Source organism: Coccinella septempunctata, chromosome 3 (assembly GCF_907165205.1).
Source record: "Coccinella septempunctata chromosome 3, icCocSept1.1, whole genome shotgun sequence".
NCBI classification, from domain to species: domain Eukaryota; kingdom Metazoa; phylum Arthropoda; class Insecta; order Coleoptera; family Coccinellidae; genus Coccinella; species Coccinella septempunctata.
In genome coordinates, this window is record NC_058191.1 from 6,030,081 (window position 1) to 6,037,442 (window position 7,362).

Genomic DNA, 7,362 nt, shown 5'->3' on the forward strand with positions numbered 1-7,362 from the left:
GTTTGGTAAACTCATGCTAGGTTTTATAATGAAGCAGGTTATACTATTCATATGTATTTAGTAAGTTGAACTATACTTCTATTGTGTGGACTCCCATATTTTAAAACTTATGTTGAGCGACAGAAAAAAATTCTACGAAAATGTTTGCGTTTTTTGGCATTCAAGTGTAACCACGAGCTGAACAAGGGAGACACTGACAATTATAAGTTTAGACTCAAATTTTACAAAATGCTCAATCTTAAGGACAGAAGAACAGTCGGTTATGTATTATTCATAAATAAATTGATCAAAAATCTGCTGGAATGCCCCGATATCACCCATAAATTATAATACTTTCTTCCCACGAGGAGATTTAGGCACTTTGATACTTTTTACTTGCCAACTAAGCACACTTCTAGTGCACTCAACTCCCCAATAAATAGAATGCTTGAACGCTGCATAAAATGAATTTGAGGATAAGATAGATATTCTTTCATAGTTCTAGTTCCTTGAAGAAAATAATGAAAAACCACTTCCTTACGACTTATTAACTATTCACCACCTTGTACCTAATTTGAATTGTTTTGTTACCACTGTCATGCTAATGGTCAAGTTTCCTAACACTCCGAAAACGAATTTATGGAAACCCTTTTCCATTAGTTATCCAACACGTAAAAGAACCGCTTCAAAAATCAGAAATTTCAGAAATACACCCTTCGAAACATAGTAAACATTCGAATATGTGAAAGCTTGGGACTTAGAATGCCTTTAATAAATTCGTTGTCCGTTGCCTAGATTCCATTGTTTGCGATCTTCCCATTGTCCTATTTGTAAGTTTCGATCGCTCATTGCTTTTCGTATTCCCTCCAACCAGTTTTTCTTTGGTCTTCCTCTTCGTCTTTTTATATTTGGTATCCACTCCATTATTTGTTTCGGTAATCGTGTTTGTCCCATCCGTTGAACATGTCCATACCAGATCAGTTGTTTTCTCTCTATATCATCCATGATTGTGCCTTCTACTCCCATTTGATTAAGTACTTCCTGGTTTCTTATTCTTTGCATTCTTGATATTCTAGCCGATCTCCTCAACGCATCCATCTCTGCAGCTTCTATCCTCTTCTTATTTCTTTCTGTCAGTCTCCATGTCTCGGACCCATATGTTAATTGGCTTTTGATCATTGTATTGTAGATGTTGTACTTTCGTGATCTAGTTATGTTTTTGCTCCACAATATTCCATTCAAACAGCCAATCACTTTTCTTGCCGCTGTTACTCTAGATCTTATCTCATTGTCATCTGTGCCGCTTGTGTCGAACTTCACTCCCAAATACTTGTACTCCTCGCAAGGTTGTATGCCTTCTGCACCCCCAATATCCAGTACACTCTTTTCGTCTCCTATACAAAGGTATTTGGTTTTTTCTAGGTTCATTTCTAATCCCCAATATTCATATGTTTCTTTCAGTTTGCGTGTCATGTATTCCAGATCTTCCTTGTCTCCTGCGACTATTACCTGATCATCCGCAAACTGTAAGGTGTAAATGTTTGTATCATTCAGGGGTATACCCATCCCAGAACATTTTCGCTTCCATTGCATTAAAGCATTTTTTTTTTTTTTTTTTTTTTCTAGTAATTTTTGTTGTTTTTTTTTCTAGTAATTTTTGTTAATTTTTGTATATCAAGAAGATATACAGCGGATTTCATAACATTTTGATTGTCCGATCAACGATTGGACAGTTACTTGATTTACCGAATTACCGAAACCTTTCCAATTCTGAATATATTGAAGAAGTAGCAATTGACATTAATTGAACATCTTGAAATGTGTAGATGGACAAAGCTTCCAAGCATATATAAAGGAAAAGAAGAGAATTATTGAATGGACTTATAAACATTAGAATTTGATGCGAGAATGATATTCTGAATGACCATGACTGAATTATCAATTGGAAACAAATTGATTTCCATTCGTCAATCAAGCGTTGATTTCCCGATCAAACTTTTAGAAACCCTTGGATAGAATTCTATATCCACAGATCACAAAACATTGTTTTTGTAATCTGTGTCTATACCTTCTTAAAACCGATGACATTTTGTGTAATTGTTTGTTTTCCTTGTCAAATGTGATCACCAAACTGGATATTTATTAAGTCTATGGTGATCAGAAAACTTTCATGACCATTATTGACTCGATGGGTAAAAATGACGTAGAATGTTCATAAGAGAGTACTTCTGAAATCAGATTTTCGTAAGTGAATACAGACAAAATGCAAACATGTTAAAATTCGAAAAAAATATATTTCCATATTATTTTATTTGAGTTATAGGAATTTTAATGACATATATTTTGAAATTTAGGAGAATAGCCCATTGCTTTCAGTGTTGATTATTTATTATTGAAATTGTTTAGTTTCACTCAGATCTAAGAAATCTGATTTTAATTTAACTTCAGTTGAAAATTTTTCTTTTTTACTAATATGTGAACAAATTTCTTACGGGTATTTGATTACCTGTATGTGCTCCGTAAGTGAAATAAAAGTTTTTTTTGCACACAGACTCTCTTATCTTGTAGCAAATTCATTGCCCTTTCCGAATATGTGGTCAAATTTGATGAGGCTGCAAGGAAAATTGAAAAATGATTGAGTTTATGAAAACATTTGAAATATTTCGTGAAATCAAGAAATGTTAAATTGAAGAATAACCGTCGACATTTTGACCATGTGTTGAATGACATTTTATGTTGCAAATCACTCGTATGATCTCCCCTTGTAGTTTGGCCATTTTAAAAGTAGACACCCTGTATAGGCTGTAGCCTCACTGATTTCCGACCTGAGTATTGAAAACAAGAAAAAAATTCGAATCCATATTGAAGAAGTCATTTAAATAGGATCAATTATTCTTATGCTCCGTGTTCTATTTCTAATCAAATGTTCAAAGCCCCCAATTCACTGAATATTTTGAAAGTTGTTAGCATAGAATAAAGTCCACAAGAAGTTCAATGTAGGTACTCTAATTTGCACTTGCTTCCCATTCGAAGCTCATTATTTATTCGGTCTGTATTCATTTAGGCTATTTGTTACTTGATAATTATTACGTGATACTTGTTACCTGATGCTGTTCAAATATTTCCTGAGTCTACGTATTCATTCATAGAATCGTATAGCGGTTCAGAATTGTACCCGCGAACGAATCAATTAATAAACTGGTTCGCCAGAATGATTTCCGCAGGAAATTGGCGGTATGATACGATACGAACAAATATTTACAATTTCTAACAATTCAACAACCATAAATTGAAAACCAAATCCCACAATACGATGGATTCCATAGGTAGCTGAATACAACCGCAAAATTCAGAATCCATCCGTAGCTTGTCGTGAAAACGTTTGTTCATATTGATCGAAAATTGCCATAGGAAGTTATTCAAACCCGCAAATTCTCACTGAACATAATAAATGACGCTTCACAGTGGGAAGTATGGATAGCTGATAGTTCAGGTTTAAATGGTTCCGGATTTATGCAGCTTGTGGAGAAAAAACGGTTGGTTAGTGCATCTGAATTTGAATAACAATGATACAATATAGGTATGTGGAGTCACATTTGCCCGTAAACAGAACTTATACAGGCTGGGCCGAGTACAGGGCTGGGCATTATAAGTTTGGAATAAAATTGATATTTAACATGGAAAATATATCGACTTTTTCATTCAAATAGAATGAAAAAATTATCGGGTAAAAATTCCGTTTGGTCTTTGTCACAGTTCTTTATTCAATACTGCCAAGCTTTCGGCCATTTACATGGCCATCCTCAGGGCACTAAAAAACAGTAGAATGTAAAATGAATCAATGAAAATCAATGAAATCTCACATTCAAACTGATCCTAATAGAGTACTAAACAAGCAGAACAACAATAAAAAAATCTAGACATCAAAAACTCTCAGTTAAAACATTAAAATCCTTGACAAAGGGCAAAATAAATTCACCTCATCGATGAGATGAATGAGTTTGAATGTGAGATTTCATTGATTTTCATTGATTTATTTTTCATTCTACTGTTTTTTTAGTGCCCTGAGGATGGCCATGGCTTGGAAGTATTGAATAAAGAACTGTGACAAAGACCAAACCGACTTTTTACCCGATAATTTTTTTATTCTAAAATTGATATTTCTTCACTCAATAACTCAAAATGAAAACACCCGTCAATTGATTTTTAATTCCCTCTATTTTATGGCAATAAGATTGAGTATTCCTCTTCTTTCTGTTTTTCAAATGGGAACAAACCCATCAATTAGAAAGAATTGTAATGTATAATAAAGATGCGGAAGAAATACGGAAGGATATTCATTGCCCGAGCAATTAACATTACGAATAATATGAATAATAAATGAATATCCAGGAGGCCTTCGACGTATTTTCCGAATTCAGGATTATATTATATATTATAGAGTTCAATTACAGGACGTAGTGCACATACTCTACAATAGAAACATTCCATTGAAGATAATAAAACTTGTCGAAGACATCTACACTAGAAATAAAATAGAAGCAAGGGTGAATTCAGAATTAACGGAACCAATAGATGTAACGAACAGGAAAATCTCGTTCCAATTAATAATTACAGTTGGGAAATATCGGTCCAAGGAACAAACACAAGAAACTATTCTTTCACGACGTTTCGGCACTTTATTGTGCCTTCTTCAGGCTAAAAAATGGAAAATTATGTTATAAACAGTGACATAGATAATATAAAAATATGATGGCATAATATTCATATAAATTACTAAAATTATCGATCTAATACATTACAAATACAGAATAGGATATAAAAAAATATAAAAACACCGAAAACAACATTAAACATCAAAGCAGACTGAGCAAGACAACTGTATAGCAAGACAGGCCAAGGAAAAAAGGAAAAATACTCACTGTCAGAATATTAAAAAATTTCAATATTTTCATGTACAGAAAATCGTCATAAAAATGAAAATAAAACGGGAAAACGAGTTCTACCGGATCTAGGCATCGATGTATGTTTGCTTTTTGGGTCATGACACATCTTATGTAGTCATCTTATGTATGTCACATTTTATGTAGATGACATTATTTTATCCATTCCAAAGGATAAGGTTCCACAAGTCCTGCAAGTTTTCAATAGTTTCCATAGCAGCCTCCAATTTACATATGAGTTAGAGAGTGATAACCGAATCCCGTTTCTGGATGTTCTTCTAATTAGAGAGGGCAACAAGATTATCACTGACATTTATAGAAAACCGATATCATCAGGTAGAGTCTTACATTATGACTCAGCGCACTCGAGAATTCAGAAAGTTATGATAATAAAATCGATAAAGCACAAAATTCAGAATTTATCGGACGAGTTGTTTCACAAGAAAAATTTCGATGAGCAAACTTTATTTCTGATGAGGAATGGTTACCCGAAAAGTTTGATACATAAAATTTTTTATTCTTCTAATGTTGAACCTCCACCGCACACGTTGAATAATGTTGACGAGTCCCATAATAATGTCAGAGTCTGTAAGTTGATTTATGTACCGAGGTTGTCCGAACAACTCAAACGATTAATGAAAGATAGTACAAATCGTGTTATTTATTACTACAACAAAACTGTTCGGTCTATTTTTTCAAAGCTTAAGGATAGGGATCCGAAGGAGAGATGTTCTGGGGTGGTTTATAAGATCAACTGTAGGGATTGTAGCGTGTGTTATGTCGGGCAAACAGGGCAATATTTGGGCAACAGATCTGCCCAACATGAAAGAGATTGCAAGAATAAAAAAGAATCCACAGCATTATCTGCTCATGCTTCATCATCCAACCACAATTTTGATTTTCAGAACGTTGAAATTTTGGGTCGGGAGAACAACTGGTTTAAACGTTGCTTTAAGGAGATGATTTATATAAAAAAGTTCCCAAACACAGTTAATGCACGTACGGACGTTAGTACGTTGAGTGTGGCATATTCCAACTTGATTCCAAAATGTTGAAAGCCCAGTTAAATATTTGGTCGTTTCGTTACGCCACTGTGCAAGTGTCATGTTGTCTCTCGTGTTTCCGTTGTGTTTGTAGATCGTTTTTCTTCCATTCATTTGAATTCTGCGTTTGATGTGTCATGACCCAAAAAGCAAACATACATCGATGCCTAGATCCGGTAGAACTCGTTTTCCCGTTTTATTTTCATTTTTATGACGATTTTCTGTACATGAAAATATTGAAATTTTTTAATATTCTGACAGTGAGTATTTTTCCTTTTTTCCTTGGCCTGTCTTGCTATACAGTTGTCTTGCTCAGTCTGCTTTGATGTTTAATGTTGTTTTCGGTGTTTTTATATTTTTTTATATCCTATTCTGTATTTGTAATGTATTAGATCGATAATTTTAGTAATTTATATGAATATTATGCCATCATATTTTTATATTATCTATGTCACTGTTTATAACATAATTTTCCATTTTTTAGCCTGAAGAAGGCACAATAAAGTGCCGAAACGTCGTGAAAGAATAGTTTCTTGTGTTTGTTCCTTGGACCGATATTTCCCAACTGTAATAGATGTAACAACTGGTATCCGACAGGGAGACTCATTGAGTCCCTTGTTATTTAACATCATATTAGACGAAATAATTAAGCAAGTTAAAACAAAGAGGGGTTATAGAATGGGTAACAGAGAGATACAAATATTGTGCTATGCCGATGATACTGTGCTAATAGCTGAGGATGAAGATGACCTGCAGAGACTACTGCACCAGTTTAATATAACCGCGAAAAAATTCAATATGAAAATATCAGCAGAAAAAACAAAATCAGTAGTAATCTCTAAAGAACCAACAAGATGCAAATTAGAAATTGATGGCCAGATGATAGAACAAGTGATGTTGGTTAAATATTTGGGAATCAAGTTAACATACAACAACGATATAGAAGAGGAAGTGAGAGAACAGACAATGAAAGCCAACAGAATAGCAGGTTGTTTGAATGATACGATATGGAGGAATAAGCACATAAGAACGGAAACAAAATCTAGAATATACAAATCTGTTGTTAGACCAGTTATGACCTACACCGCCGAGACGAGACCACAAACAAGTAGAACTCAAAGATACCTGGAAACAAGCGAGATGAAAACACTGAGAAAGATTGCAGGAAAAACATTGTGGGACAGAGAAACAAATGAAAGCATAAGACGCATATGCGAGGTTGACAATGTTAACACTTGGGTAAAGAACAGAAAACGGGAATGGAACCAACACATAAACAGGATGACGGAACAGCGGATAGTAAAGATAGCCCGAGATAAGTCGCCGGGAGGTCGAAGAAGTATAGGACGCCCGCGAAAACGATGGAACGACGACTTATGACGACATTGCATTAAAGA